Source organism: Sabethes cyaneus, chromosome 3 (genome assembly GCF_943734655.1).
Source record: "Sabethes cyaneus chromosome 3, idSabCyanKW18_F2, whole genome shotgun sequence".
NCBI lineage: Eukaryota > Metazoa > Arthropoda > Insecta > Diptera > Culicidae > Sabethes > Sabethes cyaneus.
In genome coordinates, this window is record NC_071355.1 from 222547486 (window position 1) to 222569131 (window position 21646).

Genomic DNA, 21646 nt, shown 5'->3' on the forward strand with positions numbered 1-21646 from the left:
CACTGACCTAAAGGCGACTTGGAGTCGCCCCAGATAGGACATTATGTGTCTGCGTGTGTGTAAATAGACGACCTGTGAGTTTGTATTTATTCGACTAAGATTCCACTGCCTTTTCCATCTCCTGTACCCCGTATTCAACCCACCCTAGTTGATATAAACATAAGTGAGCATTCACCAGCAGGATGGAGTGAAAACGACAAACTAATCCTGACTAATTGTAATTAGCTATTAATGACCGTTTATCCGACGTGTAACGAAGGCACCGGTGACAAATGATTACTTAAGCCGAGAAGAGGTGCAAACTGTAAATAAATGTACAACCAGCCAGAGCCAGTGAAAATTACACCTGTCCTTTCCTTCCCGTAGTCTCTTCTCTAGTGTCCCAACCACTTTTATCCAGTTTCTCCATCGGTTTTAGGAGTAGAAAGAAGATTGTGGTGTTTTAATGAATAGGGAAAAGTGAGCGTCGATTGACTGATCGACAACGACAACCGCATCGCAAACTACAGCGCAGCGTTGGTGTGGTGTGTGGAAAATTTGAGATCCCTCTTGAGTAAGGGTATTGGCATGTGAAGAAGGTAGGTTAATTAACTAGTGAAGGGAAAACCACGCTGAATGTTCGAGAGTTGTACGATGTGAGAATAATAATAGGGAAGGAAACCCTTCTAGATTCGATATCAGAGTAAACACGGTTTGTTAAGATTAAGATTGCTCGTTCAATAAATACTTTTTGAATATATCAATAAAGAGATTTTTTGCAAAAAAAAATGTTCTGATAGCGTTATTTTGGATGACATTTTCATAATTTTTCTGAAAGGTAAGTACCATGCAGTACAAATTTATATTGAAATAAAATGCAAAAAGATAAACTTCACATCCTGATAATATTAAAACATAAAATGCTACGACACCATTTTTATTTTTCCTGACACCACTAATCCTCCCAAAACGTTGCTTCCATCAACAACAAAGTTCGCTTCTCGGTGGATTACGATAATACGAGTTCGGTACACCGGCGCGGCAATACAGTGCAGTGCAGTGCTGCTGCTACGAGTACCAACTGATTTTACCTCTCCCACAAAATAAAACCAAAAGAGGATAATTTACATACGCTACCTCGTGCATTGGTAGTGCCACACTGGTACAGGGGGTCTCAGATGTTCGGCAAAGTACTCGGAGCTGGGACCCAATGATAATCACTTGACCGGTCGGGCGGTCAGTCGGTCGGTCGGTCGTCGAACGGTTTGTTTGTTTCTGTTTCCATTAATTAAATAACAACCGTTTCAATGCTTTCCATTTGCTACACATTTATTTGTTTTGTTCGTTTACCGTTCATTATGATTGAGGATTTTCGTGAAAGCCAACAGGAAAAACCACTTTTGAAAAACCCCGCCTGGTGCATGCATTATATAAAGTATGCTTCATTCATGGCATCGGTAATAAAACGTTCAAAGGTTAATAGAGCGCACCACGCGCAATTATAGATTAAAATTAACCCATTGTACTTACTCGACATTTTGTTTTTGGTTAAAATCGAAAATAATTCATTGACCCCAACAGTAATTACGGTGCGCTTTCGTATTACAACTGCGATTGGATCAATTAGCTATACATATGCCGAACAAAAGGTTGGTAGGTGAGTTGTGAATCACACTTTAATACATGTACTTGCAGAAATGGTTATGGTACACGTAAATCATGAATTTGTACCCTTCCAAACAGCATCGTTGACAGTGCCATTAGTTCGGCTTATGGATGATTTTTCGTTATAATCGTAAATCATTTTCGGCTGCTGCGAAAAATGCCAAATTATTTGTATTTAACAGATAAGCTCGGTCGTGGAATTGATTTTTCGTTGAAATTCACCGTCAATGATTGACAAATAATCCGAAATCTTTCTGTCTTGTCAAGTGGTTTAATCGACGAAGTAACTTTTTATTGTCCACTGCTGTTGTACGTTGTAATACTGTTCTTCTGCATTGTTTACGATTCGATTAAATATTTGTTTAATTGTACATAAAATATCAACAGGATGTTGTCAGGCCATGTGATCCAAAATGATAGACTTAACCTAAAAATTACGTGCTATTGTAAAACAGCGATTTTTCAACACATTTCGGCTGACGTCAAACTCGAAGCTGGAACGAAAACAGTTAAAATGGCGTTGTTGACCGGTAATTGTGCTAAAGCTGCTGTAGTTAGCCCATCGATGCGACACGTGATAAAAAGGGGCTATTGCGCAAGCTACGACTCCGGACGTGTATGTGAAGGCTTTCCAGTATAGACGGGCAATCCATTCGCGAGGTCAAAGCGAAGAGCAAAGCTAATGAATCTCCGCTGCACTGATTCCATTTGGCGAACGGCATTTTGACAGGGGGCACTTTAAACTGGAGCGCAATATTTTAGACTTTAAGGTAGTTTAGAGTCGAACAGTATAACCAGATCCTTGACGCAGTTTTCGCGACGTAATGGCATATTTGACAGCCTGTAGTCAAAAGCGAATGGACGAAAAGACAGCGGCATCGAATAGTTTTTCAACTTTTAAGTACAACTACTTGAGCTCGTCTGCAAACAAGAGTCGTGAATCTTTAAGCAGGTAGTTGGCGTCATTGAAGTAGATAGTGAATATGAAAGGACTGAGATGGCTGCCTTGAGGGATTCTAAGAAACTTCCCTCAATATGCCACCTTCAGGTGGCGATCGGATAAGTATGAACGTAGTCAATGCAGCAACAGACCACGTATGCCAAGCTTATCTAGTTTGGCAATGGCAATTTGATAGTTCAAATTGTCGAAAGCTGCGGAAAGATCAGTGTAAATAATATCTGTTTGCGACCGGTCAAGGTTGGTAGTCGTGGAGCGCTTGGTCATAAACCCATGTTGGTTGTACATCTCTGTACTGTTTGAAAAATACAAATACTGGTTCAAACACGATAATCTCGAGTTTTTAAGACGAGAAGAGTTTCGAAAACGACTTTAGAACAGAGATTCCTTGATAGTTATCTACGTTTTTCTTGTTTTTCTTTGTATGCTGATTTTCATGCTGAAGGAAAGACACCTGAGGTGACGGAAAAGCTGAAAAGATGGCTCATCGAAGCGATTAGAGCGTGGATGCATTTTTTCAGGAAAACAGGTGGTATACCGTGCGCTCCAATGGATTTTTCGAAAATTAAAGTCCCCTTGGGTTTTCTATCCACTTTGAATATAACGAGGAGAATCTGCTGATCATTCGGAGTAAACACTTGAAATGGCGAGCTGTGACTCAAACAATTTCCATTTTTTTTGTGGGAGTTGGAAAGTTCTTGCACACGACTTGAAGAATCAATGCATAGATTTTTGTGAAAAATTGCGTTTGTCCATGGAAGACAAAATCAAATCTTGATTATGACGATGGGCAGTTTCCGTATGACGAACTAGCATTGAACAAGAAAACTGATTTCTGTAAAAAGACCGAAATATTTTATTTATCTAAACGTATGTAAACCATTTGAGCCTCCCAGTTGATTCCGATGACGCTGGCCAGGCGTCGTATGTTCGAATCTCGACTGGAGGATCGTAGCAACTAGCCCTGCAATTGTCCTGTACTCTGACTGCAAAGTCTGTCGTATAAAAAACAGAAGGTCAAGTTTCGATAACGTAATGTAGCACCTAGGCTTTGCTTTGCTTTATGTAAACCCATACGGGCAAGAAGTGAAAGATTCATCTCGTGCCAAAAACTTGTCGATATGTTCCTTTAACACTCGAAATAAAGTGTGAATCGTGATTACGCATGACGAGGTGGCTCCGTCACTCTATAATAAATTTACTAAAAAGACCCAAATAGCATAAAATTATTACCGTCAACCGGGGATACTTGCAACACTTTTGAACTTTGACTTGGTATAACTTTCGAAGTGTACCGTTTAGATCCAAGTGTAAGTAGCCAAAACTTGTATAGTTGTCAGTACTTTTGATTTATGATTATGAGAAAAATTATCAACTAAATGAGCCTGTAGAATGAACCGAAAATAGGGGTGTTGCAAGTTACCCAGTAAACGGGGTTACTTGCAACACGTTTCTGGTTTTGCGTTTCTTATGATTTTAAATTTAATTTCAAACCGCGAATGAGCGTTTTTAGATGTTTTGAGTATATTTCTAGTAAAACAAGTGATACTGGAGGCATGTTTTGTTTCCCAATTTTGTCTATCGCTTTTTTAAAGATATTCGGTGAAAATGCAGCATGTCGGCAAACTTCAAATTGCCGTCTCAAGGCACGTGGAATTTTTCACAATTTTCTGGAGATGGCAGTAGACAAAATAACATCATACAGATGCAAACATACTGTTTACATACTGTCTATTACTCTAATTATCTATTTTACAAGTGCTGCAAGCCGCGCCATATTGGAAGTAACAACACGAATTCGTCGTTACTTCCCCAAGTTCAAAATATAAATAAAGCTCAAAGTTGCTATTTGTTAGCTTATATGATGTACTAATTGTGTACAGGAACCAAATGATAAAAAATAATTTCATATCAATGCACTGACGCAACTTTGCGCATCCATTTTTCCTACTCTGAAAATGAAATTACTTTGCAGTCGTATAAAAACAAGCAAATCAATGACATAATGGATTAAACTTAACTAAACAATAGGTAAACGTCCCTTCTTTAAAATCCCATTGCCTACAAATGGTTAAGTTAACAAACAAATGCGTTAGAGCTGTCAAAAGCGCGATGCGCAAAAGTGTTGCAAGTAACCCCGGTGTTGCAAGTATCCCCGGATGACGGTACTTGATTCACAATTTCGATACTTTACAGTTTACAATTTTTTCTCATGAATAAAATTTCTTTTGACCACTCGAATTCACTATTCTTTTAGTTAGCACTAACAATGTCTCAACCTCTAGTCGTGAAATTCTCTTTCGGAGTACGCTTCACCCAAGGCTACCTTGACCGACTGTACTAAGTATTCCCATACTTCACCCAACTGAGGCACCCGGTGGTATAAAGATTCAATAGCTGTTGGCACTGGTAAATATTTCGCAAAGTCCCTGGGTTATCCGGAACTTCAGGATTCGATTAGTTCCTTGAAAATTCATCCCATTATTGCAAAATAACTCACCTGGTGGCACACGCCGGCTGACGAAATAAACAAATGATTCTGTTGACGGTGCTTTCTAGATGCACATCTCGCATCGTAACACTGGTGAATTAAATTTCCGTATTTTCACCAATAGCGCCTCGAAGTAATCCACACTAGAGGTGGGTGGGATTTGGGTTTTCAATGTCGAACCCGTTAAACATATAAGATCGGGTAACCTACCCTGGTGGAATCTAAGGTCGTATACCGACAGGAAGGAACCACTCATGCAAAGGCAGAGTGTAGCGACGATGAATACTCTTGTCAACCTTGAGCGTCTGTTCCCCTGTCAGGGGCGGCTCATGATAACATGTCGATTTCTCAGCCAAATGAGCAGTTGTATTCCAGGAGCGGCTCACTGCAGTGTTTGATCCGGAGCGGGCGGTTGAATTTGGAAACGTGGTGTCTGAGATAGTAGCCCCATTACATAACTCGTTAGCGTATCCCCAATTAGGAAACCAACTTAAACCAGAGCGAACATTCAAGCAAATTTGGAGCGGAATATTGGGCATCGACCTACACACTTAAAAAACTCAGCAAAATTTACCGAGATTTGGACAGCCGACCATTCGGTAAAAATTTCAGTTTTGCAAATCGACGTTTACGGATCTTTACTAACGTTTGACATCATAAAAAATTTTACCGAACGCTCGGCTGTCCAAATCTCGGCAAAATTTTGCTGACTTCGGCACTTTTTTTTAAGTGTGTAGGTGACTCTATACTAGGAACTGCAGATCGATGACCGGGTGACCGGTGCTGCTCAAACAGCTTGAACCCCGTAATCTGTCGCAAACGAGAAATGGCTTGGAAGATCCACAGCGGAAACGTCCAGTTTGACCAGAGCGGTGGCACTACCAACGAACTGGGAACGGGCTTTGGTAGACGCACGAAGGTATATCCGAAAATGAGAAGGAAGCGTTCTACGCGCGGCTGGAGACGACGTACGACACGACACATCAAAATCGTCATCGAGGGTATGGACACCTAGATCGGTAGGGAAGAAATATATAAACTGGTGATAGGATCCCATGTGCCATGGCCTACCCACTGACACGAACTGTAACGACCACCGATGTACAACCTTAGCAGCTTCCCGAGGCCCTGTGATACGCAAAGGCTTAGGCTCAGATCACAGAACGGATCAGACTCACCTTCTCCACCAATCCCGTTAGCTTTGGACACCTTGCAATGGTCACTTGAGCAATTGCTGGGTAACGCGGGCCTTTCGCGACTATCTGTGGCCTTTCCCCGTTGGTTATTCCAACTAGTTGGCTGAAGTACCAGATGCGGTCAATGGACGGGCTGTCTGACGTTCCTTGGACACTACGGCACTCACGGAACCTTATCTAAGAAAACAGAATCACCTTTTCTTATGTCACAAAGTATGTCTTGACTAGCTCACAGTCCATTTAAGAAGAAATATCTCGACGATTGCGTCCTCCAAATCTACTTAGGATGGCGAGAAAATTCGTGCATTATCAACTGATACTGTGAGGTGAAAAGCTCATAAAGATGGAGGGTCATTGTTGGGCGGTAGGTTTGATATAGAACAGAATGGGATCGGGAGTCGGTGATTTCGGCTTGTCGTCTCCGACTTGGTTCACATTTGCTTTACCTGCACGTCCAGTGTTCCGGGTTTAAGGATACATCGGTCACGATGGTTACTAGTCTAGTGATAGTTCAGTGGATTCCCTTCTCTTGGAATCGTTAAAAGTTAGGTGTTCCAACCCTCGAAGACGGTTGGGGTAAAATACGCTTGGTCATCGGAGAGCATCGAGGCTAGAAGAAGAACCCTGGAGTATACAAAATTATTGGTTTGATGAGAAATGCCAACAAGCGGTGGAGAGTAAAAAAGGACCTCGAATCTGAGTATCTGAGTATTCCCAAATTCTAGAGAGAATTTTGCCAAATACCGACCAACAAGGAACCAGCTAACCCCGATTTTAGGGGTAAAAAGCGCCAGAAGGAGGACAGAGATCATGAAGAATTAGAACAACTATTACGAGCTAAAGACACGCGCTAGTATTGCGAGAAGGTGAACGAATCTCCTAAGGATTACACACCAAAACCTGATATGTGTGGAGACGACAAAGGGAATCTGATCACAAACGAATGATATCCTAATATGGCTGTGGTACTCGTAGAAGATAGGAATGACCCAGCACCTGACTTCCAAGAAAACAAACAAAAAATCGGGTTGCTAAGGACCAACAAAACCGCCGATAACGACCGCCTATCAGCAAAGCCTTATAAACATGGCCAGGAAGCACTGGTAACAGCTCGACACTGGGTTATTTCCCAGATCTGGAAGGTCGAGAAGTTATCGGAGGAATAGCTAGAAGCAAAGGATTGTCTCATCTACAAAAAGGGTAATCGGCTTGCCTGCTTCAATTATCCCGGCATAACGCGGTAAATGCGGTCTACAAGGTACTCTTCCAGATCTCGTTACGCTAGTTGACACCAATAGCACAAGGTTTCGCGAGAAATTATCATGCGGGCTTCATGGTGGCTCGCTCCACTATGGACCAAATTTTCAGCATCCGAAAGATCTTGCAGAAATATCAGGAGTACAACGTGCCACGCATCATGTCTTTAGCGACTTCAAAGCAGCATACGATACAGTCAATCGTGACCAGCCATGGCAGATAACGCACGTACCCGATTTTTCGGATAAACTGACGTGACTGATAACATTACATTGGATCGAATGATGTTTTTCCTGTGCATCTCGGATACACTCTTGAGACGCGGCGAGGGTTGAGACAAGGTGACGGCTTTTCCTGCACGCGGTTCAACATCGCGCTTGAGGGGGAGATCCGATGAGCGGGCACCGAAACGAGCGGTACAGTTTTCACCAAAGGCAGCCAATTCCTAGGTTTCGTAGAAGACTTTGATATTATAGCCAAGAACTTTATAACAGAGACAATCTACGCTCAACTTAAATTGGAGTCTAGGATAATTTGGCTAAAAATTAAAGCCTTTAAGACCCAACACGTGAAGGAACGCATTCCATAGACAGTAACCATTTACGGCGACGAACTGCAAGTGGTCTATGAGTTCGTGTATTTGGGATTGCTGGTGGCCGAGGACAACACCACCAGTAAGGAGATCCAGCGGCGCATTCAAACGAAAAATTGGGCCTTCTTTACCCGTCGCAAAATGCCACGATCAAGAAACATACGCCGCCATACAAAGTTGACAATGTACAAAGCCTTAATTAGACCAGCAGTTCTTTATGGACTTGAAGAGGTAAAAGCAAAATTAGCATGCAAACAAACCGCGGGTGTCTATATCTTTGGGTTCCAAACGTACCTAACAAAGCGACAATGAGTTCCACGGGGAAGTAACTTAGGACTGTGACCATTCGTTATCAACCGGAAGCTGTACACGACTGCTGACAAATATCGATTGCGTGGTGATTATGGACAACGAAACCTATGTCGAGGTCGATTTCAAATAACTTCGTGGACAGAAGTTTTATACGGCAACCGGAAAGGAAAAGATGGCTGAAATTTTCAAGCATGTCAAAGTTCACTAAAAATACGTTTCATTTGGTAGATTACTGTGTAGACTTGTGGCTTGAAAAGAGACATTTTCATTGCACCCGGCACCAACCCGGATACATGAACGAGGGTATGGAAAAAACTTGCTGCTTTTCTCGAAGCGACGCGATTGTTTTCCCATTGTCTCGAGTAAAATAGTTGTAATCGTCATCAAACTAGAGTAGCAATAGTCCAAGAACGAGAAGTTTAAAAACCAAACAAAAATAATTGGAACGAAAATATTATTCGTAAACATTGAATTAATTGACCCAGGTGAATTAACCAATAGTCTTTCAAATATAAATAAAAGCCACTCGTGTATCCTAAAGAACAAAAGTCTCTTTCGAAGCGCCCGACAAGAAGGGGCCCCTACAATGTCAAGTGTAGACACCTGATATCGAATTCCCTTTCACACATTTCAGCAATCTACTCAAGTGAATAGATTGCACTTTATCAGGATAATTTCGCCGACACACATACTTGGCTGCTACAGAATATCCTGTACCTACAACGGATTCTATGCTGCAGCAGAGTGAAGATTTGCAATATTGGCTCGCCCAGGAGAATATATATGCATACCGAAAGGGTGGACAAGCTTAGTACAGCAGGGGCAGTCATACTATCTCCTTCGGATGTAGCTGTGAAAAGAGGATCCATCAGATTGTTCTCATGCAAGCGGAATTTCCATAGTGGGAACCAAAATCAAAAGACTAAAACATGGGAAATATCTGAGTTTGACAGCCAGACCAGTCTCCTGGTTTGATACAAATTGCGTATTCACAATACCTGGAATGGTTTCTTATCTGCAATAAAGAATGGCATATTCTCTACTGCAAATTACTATTTCACACTAATCGCATGACTAGTTTTTAAACTCGTATGAAAGAAATTGAAATAATTTACACTAGGCTTTGTGGCAGAATTTCAATTAACTCAACAATGTCTGCTATTGGCGTAATACGCTTAAATAACTAATTTAGTACATACTCCCACGTGCAAACCTTAAACTTTGTTTCTACATACATGAATAGAGTATTTCGTTTTCGTTTGTAGACTAGACTAGTTACTAGATTCAAATATAAATATTTATTTACCCGCCGGTTTGTCATCAAAATAACAATCAAATTATATTATCTTTATCATCTTCATCACCATTACCACTTTCAAAAGCATAGAATTCATTATCATCATCATCAGCATCATCATCAGTGTCACCATCATCATCATCATCTTTCGAATTTCGCAAGCTTTGGAGTTAAATTTATTCCAACAGTCGGTCGGAACAAATTCTCATTAGTCTCGTTCGTAGTCGTCGTATCCGAAAACTCGGAACAATAAATCCTCTCGTAGGGTGACGAATCGATTTTACTACCAAAAGCGGCATCCCAGCAACCGGATTATCATTCCACAAAAAAAACAGAAAGAAAGAAGCAAAACTGAACAACTGCCAGTGTCGATTGAAAAATGTCGAATGTGTTCCTGTTCCTGTCGTGTTGTGCACTGTTGAAAAAGTCAATCACAAACTCGTTTGTTGGTCGCAAGTTTTGTTCCAGTACCAGTTTATTCATTCAAGAAACTGCTTCTAAAACCATATTACCGCTAATTTACGGGTGCAGTTTTTACGGAACTTGAGTAAATTTACTGAAACTGTATATTCCACTGTGTATCAATACAGATTAGTAAGAAAGGCAGCAGAAGATTATTATTAAGCACCATTTTACCCAAATTGAAATTAAATCTTTGCAGGACCACGCACTGTCGGTCGTACCCGGCCGGTGATGGTGAACATTTTCGCTGTGGAAATCGAAGAGTCTCTTCCGGACGAAAGTGCTGCCGAAGCTGCAAGTAATTATGGCTGATTAAATAATCAATCTTTCTGTTTGCACACTTCTTCAGTGCTGTGTCGTAAATCTTTTGATCGAAAATTTTTCCAAAGTAAGAAATGAAAACAAATCATTTAACGAAGAGAATGGAAATTAAACCAGGACTAATGGAACACGATCGACCCTGCCCGCCGCCGCCGCCGCCGGCAGAGACGCAACCAAATTATTCAAAGTTTCTTTTGCAAATATTTTGATTGTGTTTGCGTTTTACGTGTCCGGCGATACCAAGCACACCCCCTCGTAGCATTTTAATTAGCGAAAGTTTACCAACCAAATTATTATGGTGATTCTTGTAGCATCGTCATTCTGTTGTGAATCTAGTGGAGAAAAAATTACAGGTAAATATTTGGCATTAATTGTTAGCAGTGACAGTTTTCTTTAGATGATATGGTTATGATTTCATTTCAAACCTAAACAAAGCCCACAAAAGCCTCAAACTTGAAAACACAGGCAGGGATGCCAGGTGATTTTTTGAAAAGTCTTCACGAATCAAGGAAAAATGTCTTCATTTGTCTTCCTTCGGCTTTCCGCCCATTTAAACTGCATGGTGAAGACATGTCTTCACATGTCTTCAAGTGAAGACATTTCACTTTTTTGTAACAAAAATGTCTTCAAAATGAAGACATGTCTTCACTTCTGGCATCTCTGAACACAGGTCATCATACAAAAACAATTTAAATGCTATTACTTTCAAAATTTCAACAAGAGTTTGGATTTTGATGACCGCAAAATGCATGTACACAGATCGATTTGAAATTTCACTGATTCGAATACCAAAAAATTAATCTCCAATATCGAGATATGCAACAAACTGTTCTTTTTTGATTCACCTTATATGAACCAATCCATAGAGCAAATCTAACAAACCCAACAAAACTGCTCAACAGACTGCTCTGACCGAACCCATTTGTCATCAACTCAGATTGCACCAGTATAAGTCAGTCACTTGCATTCATTCGACGAATGAAATCCAGCACATTGGCAAGCAATTTCAGCGTTGGCATTCGATAGATTTAGGTAACAGTCAAAATTGATTGACAAATATTTATTGCATTCATCGCTCTGTCACTCAGCGGTCACATCGACGTCGTTTCAAACATGAATTCCAAGGTGTGGGAGTATGAAGAACACTAGCATCACTATTCTTCAACGCCATCAATTGTGATATGACAATGATTATGTGCAATTGACCGTAATATTTTCTAAGAGAAAATTCATCTTTACGATCAATTTTTAACGGCAGCATTAGAATAGAGGTTTAGTCTGACGGAATTACGGATATTAAAGTAATGTTGCACATCAACATTTCATTTCATAAACGCACTTGATGTGCAATCAATTGGCAATCGTCGAACTCTTTTGGATCGACAGTGTACAGAAAAAAAATATAACTGTTCGATGACTGGACAACGGATGGTAGGTGCTATAGTTTTTCCCAGATCGGTTTTTTTCTATCCAAGCAGAAGGAAAGGGATACGAGCGCATGAGCAGGTTTGAATGCACTGGATTTAAACCATAAAATTATGTGCAGATAAAATTTGCTTTTCAGTCAGCTTTAGCACATATATGAAGAACTGAGGCAAACTTTATAGATTGAAAGAGCTGTTTGCTCTAACATCGGAGTAACAAATATTAATACTATCTCTCCAGGTCAACATTTCTTTTTAGCTAAGAAAGTATGCAAATTATTCATTCCTCCACTACTTCATATCGTTCCCCATCTAACTCCACCTCGGCACCAACACCACTTGGGCACCCACGATCCCTACCAGCAACCATGTACTTCGTTTTGGCGCTGTTAATGGTAAGCCCCAATCTCGCCGCTTCCCTTTTAAAAGGCCTGAAGGCCTCTTCCACTGCTCTACGGTTGATTCCGATGATATGGACGTCATCTGCAAAACCAAGAAGCAAGTGAGATTTCGTGCTGACAGTTCCATTCCTTTCCACGTTTGCCCTTCGTAATGCACCTTCCAAGGCAATGTTAAATAACAGGTTAGAGAGTGCATCCCCTTACTTCAGTCCATCGAACGTTACGAAAGCAGCCGAGGTCTCACCCGCTATTTTAACGCATGATTTGGATCCGTCCAGCGACGCACGAATCAGCGTAACTAGTTTCGTCGGAAAACCATGTTCTAGCATTATCTGCCACAGCTCATTTCGTTTAACTGAATCGTACGCCGCTTTAAAGTCCACAAACAGATGGTGTGTCTGCAAGTTGTACTCCCGGAACTTGTCTAGCAACTGACGTAAGGTAAAAATCCGTCGTGGAGCGACCCTCACGAAAACCAGCTTGGTACTCGCCGACGAAGGACTCCACTAACGGTCTCAGTATGCAGAACAGGATACGGGAAAGCACCTTATAGGCAGAATTGAGCAATGCAGAATTGAGCAATTCCTCGATAGTTTTTACACTCCAGTCGGTGTCCCTTTTTGAAAATTGGGCATATGAGGCCATCCAACCACTCCTCCGGCATTCGTTCTTCCTCCCAGATCCTGACAATGATCCGGTGGATTGCTTCGTACAGCCGCTCGCTCCCCGCTTTTAGGAGTTCAGCCGGGTTACCGTCCTTCCCAGCAGCCTTTATTGCCTTTTTAACCTCCTCATATGTTAGTGGCTCCACAGCTTAACTTTCGCTTACAATTCCTATCCTGTCCCTGCTGATCTCTGCATTTACCTCTCTATTCAACAGTGTCTGGAAGTGCTTCTTCCACCTGGCTGCAACCGTCGTTTTGTCGGTAAGCAGGTTGCTAGCACTATCATTGCACATCACAGGCATGGCAAAGCTCCTGCATCTCACCGTTTTATAGAAACTCCGTGTATCGTTGCTGGCGTATCGCTCCTCTGCGCCGACGAGCACGTGCTCCTCGTACTCGCGTTTCTTTAGACGATAGATTCTTTTGTCCGCAGCTCTAGTCTCTCTGTACCTCTCTCTGTTTTGACGCGTTGCCGCAGTGAGCATGCAACTCCTGGCCTGGTTCTTTTCATCTGTCACTCTGTGGCATTCGGTATCAAACCAGCTGTTACGCTGTCTTCCACGCGTCGTGCCTACCACCTCTCTCGCAGCTGTTTCGATGGGACAATGGATGTTCCTCCACAGCCTATTTATATCTTCTCCTTCTACATACTGTTCTGTGATTCGTCCTGGCGTACTCCGCTGCTACGCCGCCTGCCGTTAACCGCTGGATGTTGAAACGCAGCGTCCTCTCAGTGCGAGCTTTCACCGTGTTCGACAGCCTTGCGCGAATCTTACTCACTACGAGATAGTGGTCAGAATCGATATTTGGTCCCGAAAAGACCGTACATCGATAACATCCGAAAAGTGTCGACCGTCAATCAAGACATGATTGATCTGAGAGCTAGAGTCTCCATTTGGATGCCTCCAGGTGTGTTTCCAAATATTCAAACGTGGAAAATATGTGCTACAGATGGCCATTCCTCCTACCGCGGCCAAATTTAAGAGCCTCAGACCGTTATTATTGTCGACAGATGAAGGCTATGTCTTGCAATGACTGGACGGAAGTATTACTCCCTCCCGTTCTACGCATTTGCATCTCCGATGATGATTTTCACGTCGTGTTTTGGGCACTCTCCATAGGTCCTCTCAAGCCTGTCGTAAAACTCGTTCTTAACATCATGCGATTTATCATTTATCGGTGCGTATAAGTTGATTTGGCTGTAGTTGAAGAATTTGCCCTTAATCCTCAACACGCATATACGGTCATCTACGGGCCTCCACCGGATAACTCGTTGCTTTTGTTTTCCCAACACTACGAAACCGACTTCATGTTCTGATTTTTGCCACCACTGTAGTAGATGTGGTACTTTAAAGAAGTGTCTGCAATAGGGTCTACTGCACGGAACTCCCTTTCTCCGGAATTTGGCCACCGAACTTCCTGAATAGCAGCGATCTCCACTCCGAGTTGATGCAGCTCTCGAGCAAGCAAGTCAGCCCGTGCCGGTTCATGGAGAGTTCGGACATTCCAGGTACCAAGTTTCCAATCATTATCCCTTAATCGTTTCCTTGTCCCTTGCCGTATCCTATACCGATTGTTCCGTCCTGAATTTCTTTCTCTGTTGTTCGTGGTAATTGTGTTTTCGGTATACTACCTCACCGGGGTCGCAATACCTACATCCCGCTGATGGGTCTGCCACCTTAGGTATAGCTTGCGGGATACAGCATTTCATATTCAGCCGCCCGTTTCGAGACAGACGCTGTGTGAGCCGCCCCTCACCTGGAGAACAGGCGCTCTAGTTCGCACCTCCTAGCTTAGCTGCTTCAGTAACTATATGAAGCATTTCCGGGTAAGGCCATCGACGGTCATCATTTGACTTAGATCTGCGTGGAGGCGCTAGGTGGGAGTTTGAGAGGGCCAGAGCTATGTTAGACGCTCCTTCCAGGTAACTCTCTCCATTTCATACCCGGTGTTGCAGTTAAATAAGTAAAATAGGTACACTGAGTGCAGGACAGCCATGCGACAGGGTGCAGCTCGAACAATTGGAATTCCGAAAATTCGGCATCGTGGCACTGTAGGAGAACTATCGCAACGGCAAGAAGGTGTGGAACTTCCGTGGCGGCAAAGCCCAATTTTACCAGAGTGGTGAAGCAACCAACGAGCTGGGAACAGGCTTTGTAGTGATGAGCAGAATACAGCAGCGCGCGATGGACTGGAAGACGTAAAGCAACAAGAGCCTTGACGGTGACGAAAGTAAAAGTTGTGAATGATAAGAATAAAAGGTTTTTTTCAATAACACCATTATAAACGCGCACTATTCTCACAAAGAAAGACCCAACGACGAGAATGAAGCGCAAGGATATCCTCAAAGATATCCACAAAGCCACGGGGATATCACCTGGTCAACGAATACGGTTCCGACGCAAATACACTAACAGGTGTAAAGTGTCGCTAATAAAAAACAACAACTAACATACGGTTCCTCAGGGCTCGGAACATTATATAGTAGCAGTACACGTGCACTCAAAACCTGAGAGAGAGACTGTTACAGATTGATAGTTTTCATTTTCTTCTTCTTATATTTGATGCAGAATATAGTATGTATTCAAATCAAGTCAGCATGCTCGGGTTTGCGAAGGGCTTTAAATTTCATCGCTAATAAATACTTTCCCGGTGTTATTCAATCAAGCTAGCTAGCGGTTCGCAGTGACTAAGAAGCCTGATATCTGTAGAAATAAGGACGAAAATTCGGTCACAATCGAGCACCCAGTGGTTGGCAGTTGGAAACAGTACCTCGATGGCCATCTCTTTGCCGATTTAATAGAAGGAGGCGGAATGGAAGCTGAAGCTTATTGCAGCCGACTTCTGGTAAAGCTCTACAAAAATGACCACTTGCCACTTGCAACGGCACTTCACTGACTAATTAGAAAGATCTACAAAAAGGGCGATCGGCTCGATTGCTAAAATTACCGCTGCATTACGCTGATTAACGCTGCCTACAAGATGCACTCCCAGATTTTGTTACGTCGTCTATCTCCAATAGCAAGAGAATTGATACGATGATATAAGACGGGCATTATGAGGGTCCGTGTTACTAAGGGTCAAATTTTCACTCTCCGACAAATTTTTAAAATGTCGACGTGCCCGCGCATTATAATTATTTTCGTGGATTTCTGGGCCAACTGACGCGGCTGATCAAAGCAACCCTGGAACGGAGTGGGTGATGTGTTACGTACGCATTTCGGGGGCATTCTCGAGTCCCTACGAATTGTGGCAAGGGGATGAAAAGTAGCCGACTTTCGGTAGTCCTCTAGGGACTTGAGACTGTAACTTTGCTTATGGAAGACATACGTGCACTTGCAGTATTGGACTATTTTTGACGGAGTACAAACGAAAAGCGGAGAGTGGCGCAAACGTATGGACTACGACCTGTGGGTACTAGTTGGAGAGATACTCATCGTACACCTGGCGAAAGCTGGGTGTGGCCTATGGTAGGCCGACCACGTCGTAAGGATGCCGGACGACTTGAAAAAAAAACCCAAACATAAGGAGTAACGAACTCAAAGATTTAGAATTCATTTTACCTCTTATACTTAATTAACTTTACAGATTACTTAAAAATTGTACTATCGTCGTAAGTCATGAAACAGTTGGAACAGGCCATGAAAACTTCTAAGAATGATACGCTAAAAACAACAGTTGAAATTTATTTATAAATTATCAATGAACAATATTGCAATTCATGGTTTCATTAAACTTTACTTATTACACACAAATATAACGAAATAATACACACTAAATAAACGTTTTCACTTAACTTAGCTATTTATTATGCTTCGTAAACAGCAAATGTTTAAGATAGAATTCAAGCTGTCAATGTAATTATGTAACCATACCAATGTTGTCAAATTATGCGGAATGTACACCGATAAATCATTGGATCGCACTTTTGTCTTCATCGCACTTCTGCTCCTCCCCATTCCATATTTAACAATGCAGAAACCTTAATCTTTGAAGGGTTCTTCGTCTGAGCTGAGTTCTCCAAAAATAATTTTTTGTCAATCGATGCTTAGAATACGTACCGTCAACAACATAATATACCTATTATCAAGGCTATTATTTTTTTCATTTTCTCAACAGCCTGGCGGGCAAAGTCACTTCAGCCTCCATTTAACTATTTCAACAGTGTAATTAATTGAAATAATCGCGGTTACCATCCGACAATGTTCCGAAAACTATTAACGTCGCTGCAGCGAGGATGTTTGATCTCATTAGCCGTATTTGTCTAGTGTACTCCAGCTACTCTAGCTATCAGTCGACGAGTTATACAGTTTGTCACTGAATTCCACCGGCAGCGGCAGAAACTTTCGCATAGCGCCCACAAAAGCTTGTGTTGTGTAAAAGCGGCTACGGGGTACGCTGTCGATTGGATCCGTACCGGGAAGCGCTAAGTGGGGGTTGGTTACCACCGCTTCGCATAGAAGCGAAGAGCGGAAAGTGTGTGTGAATGAAGGTTGTTAGTTGAAAGCTAGGTGCACAACAACCCTCAAGAGCACTCTGCGATAATGGAATTATATTCAGACGTTAAATACTTCAGCCTTTCTAACTTGCCTCTTTGGCACGCGGCCACGTCCACATTAGCAGCCAAGCGGTAATGGGGCAATTTATCGACGCGCCATGGAATGGATCCTTTGGCTTGTGTGAGCTATCAAGTGCCTTCCATAATTATCATTACCCCTATAGGCGGATGGATTGGAGCGCTCCGGTATTTTGTTGCGATCTGCGATGGTTGCTGCAGTTCTAGCGTATGTAACTCCCTCTTTTCGAAGATGTTTCATCACAGAGCTGGAAGTAGGATTATAAAAAGCATGATCCTACTGTGCGCTGTAGAAAGCGTAACTGGCTGCATTCGTGGAAATGCGCGCGTTTCTTATTACAATATTGTTATTGTCAAGGAGATGAATCTCGGCGATTGACCCACCGACTGACTGTTAGTAATATAATTAAACTGAGCAGCAGTGCTCAGTGCATCAAAGCTTATTACGTTCTGCTACGTAATGCCGGTGCAGGCAGGCACTGTCGTTTCCACGCTGGTTTATCCTGGACTATAAAGAAGAAGCAAAAAAAATCGTGTCATGGCAAGAGCATAAGTAAACTTCAAACAGTTGTCTAGAGCTATGAGCCATGGAGGTTGAGCCACTGGAAACCTGCACAGAGTTTTACTTCTAGTAAAATAAATTTAAATCACTTCTGAACAATTGAAAAATAGTAGTTATGGAAACCAATTTCGAAGTAAATAGGAAGTTTCTTTCTAAATGATTATCCAATGTATTTTTTTTTTTCTTTCAAGGCATTTCTTATTATTCTGTTATATTTTCATTTAACTGAACAAGATGTTTGAGGTTTTCTTTTTCAAAAACAAACCAAGCGGTATATGTATGAATGCAACTTTTATTTTTAGTTTGCGAAAATCTATGACCCGTGAATAAAAACTATCATCTCGTAAACAGCATCAACTCAGCATGCTTTCTATACTACCGCAATAATTATTGATCCACCGAACCAGAGCGATGAAGAACGAACGAAGTCTGAGTCTGAGCCAAACATGCTCCATTATGTCACTAAGGCTGAAAAGAATCCCTCCTCTGCTGGCTGGATTCCTCTTGCCTGATCTGTTCCATAGTGTGCCACTCCATTTCATGGCATTGAAGAAAAAAAAATTCAATACACTGACTGGAGCAAGCAATTCCGTTCTTGTCTCAAACTCTCGCCAAGATGAAAGACACGAAGAACGTTCTAATGTAATTAACACGTTTTAGTTATATTTCATAGAAAACCCGGTCTTCTACCACGAACGCAATGCACATGCAGTTGGTTGAGCCGAATACACAATGTTATCCTGGTAGTTGCACGGTGGTCAATTTAATTGTGCATGTTCAATAGATTCCAAGTTATAAACTTAAACTTTATTCAGACGATCTTCTCAATATAAAATAATACAATTCTCGTCGATTGTGCGCACAAACTTCACATTTTGTCCAAATTATGACCACTGTCAGGACACAACGAAGAGCTCTAGCTTCCCGGTTATGGCGCGGCGGCGAACACAATAGGATGTATGCACTCGAAAGGGACCGCTCTGATTCCTTTGTTCCAAACTTGGGACAGAAAGAAAGCAAGACGCGATGCTCGAAGCACAATTTTAATTGAGATTATTGATAATAACTTTGTCGCACTTCGACGCAGCACGTTGTCTGGGAAACGGTGAAAGTGGTCTATAGTGAACACTTGAGTTTCATCGAGTAAAAAACAATAAAAAAAAACACGGATCGATGAGGATGAGACAATATACCGTCGGAAAGTATTTGTAGCAGAAATCCATTGAGAATTGTTTAACCTTAGTTTTGTTTAGTTTTGCTGTTGCCGCAATAGACTATGGTTATGAGTTGTGACTAACGTGATTATAATGGTATTGAAGAAATGATGTATGTACATTGTACTTTCTACGCTATTTAATAAAATGAAATCTACCCAGAATGACTACTTTTCATATTTGCTTATTTTCGAACGCAAGCTAAACGGCCCTTGAAGAGCCAAAAAGCTATCTTCGGTTTTGCGAATAACAAATACCTCAATGCACAGTAGTCCAAAAGGGCGAAAAGCGGAACTTTTTTCCTAGTGTCTTTTGGTTTCATTTTATCATTTATGGTCTTCAGCACTTTTGTTCGTTTGGATATCCCCTTAATCTAAAACTGTCAAAAGTTAGTCATCGCTTACTATAATGAAAATAGAAAAATAACTTTTTTGTGTTAGGAAATATAGACATAGTTTTTTCGGCAAAGTTGTACATATTGTAAAAACAAGCAACTTTATTGAGGAAATAAAATTTCTATCTTTATCGAGTGCTGAACTATAGGGCATATTGGGGGGCCCTGCAGCCGCGAGGTTACCGAGTCTGGCTTGACAAGCGAGTGGTCGTGGGTTCGAATCTTAGTAGAATCAGGCCGTTCCATGTTAAGTGACTTTAGCATGGGTTTATTCTCAGGCCCCTCCACATCCTTCTTACTTAATTCTGCATTTACTATCAAGGAAGCCTCTTGCCAGGGCAAGTTATAAGAGTGGTACTTGCTTGAGGTGCGAATGAAGCCGCTTGTTCAAGGGAAAAATTATAACTTGTTTCGCTTCCTGGTTTTAGCAACGAGATTGGTAATGTAAAAGTAGTAAGAAACACATACATACACACATACACACCCTCACTCTGTGTTGAAGTCTGCTTTACCCACCATGAAGCCTTTAGCCGGGCTGCAACCATGGTTATGAGAATGATACTTGCTCGAGGTGCGAATGAAGCCTCTTGTCCAAAGACAAATTATAACTAGTCTCCGCAGTTCCTGGCTCTAGAGCTAGATTGGTTGAAAAGTAGTAAGAAGCGTAGAAGGAAAAAAGGGGTGAGAAATATCTCTTTGACCTTTACTTGCTGAGTTATCGCATACTCAAGCTTCAAAATTTCCATAGCTTCACGAGGCCATGGGGTAAAATGGGGCAAGTGGGGTTATGAAATCAGCACTTCATCTTAAAGCTTAATTCGAGTACTATAAACTTGTATTGTCCCCAACCACCCAAAAGAGAGTACGGCAAGCCTACGTTTAATGTGTTTCGCGTTCGCTAAAGGCTCGATGCACGCCCAGTTTTTTTGTATCCGTAGATAGATACATAGTTTCTTCGGCAAAGTTATAGAAAATATAAAGGTAAACCATTTTACTGAATAAATTACATTTCTATCTCTATCGACTGCAGAGCTATAGAGCATTTTCTTTGGAAATTCTTTAAAAATACGTTTTTCGTATGTTGGTTGCATTTTACAAGAGTATATGTTTCTAGGCGATTGTTGAAAGACTCAAAACACATGTTTTTGCAGGAGGTTGCAAATTTCTAGGACCTTTTGTTACAAAGTTATCGCTTATTTAAGCTTTATTTTTCCTTAACTGAGCCAAAAGCGATAACTTTGTAAGGAAAGATCCTATAGATTTGCAAGCTTCTGCAAAAACGTATATTTTGAGTCCTTCAATAATCCGCCTAGTCCTTCAATAATCGCCATATATTTCTGTAAAATGCAACCAACATAAACTAAGTATGAAAAACTAGTTTCTAAAGAATTTCCAAGGAAAATGCTCTATAGCTCTGCACTCGATAGAAATAGGAATGTTATTTCTTTAGCAAAGTATTTTACCTTTAGATTTTCCATAACTTTGCCGAAGAAACCATGTGTATATCTACTAACATAAAAAAAATGGACGTGTATCGAGCGAACGCGAAACACATAAAACGATTTGCGGTCTTCTGCAAAAACGTGTATTTTGACAGCTTCGATAATTGCTTAGAACATTGTATTCTTGTAAAATGCAACTAAGAAAAGCTAATCTAATTTTTAAAGAACTAATTTTTAAAGAAGTTTTAAAGAAAATGCCCTATACTTCAGCACTCGATAAAGATAGAAATTTTATTTCCTCAGCAAAGTTGCTTGTTTTTACAATATTTACAACTTTGCCGAAGAAACTGTGTCAATATTTCCCAACACAAAAAAGTTATTTTACTATTTTCATTATAGTAAGCGATGACATTCTTAGATTAAGGGGAATATTCGTAC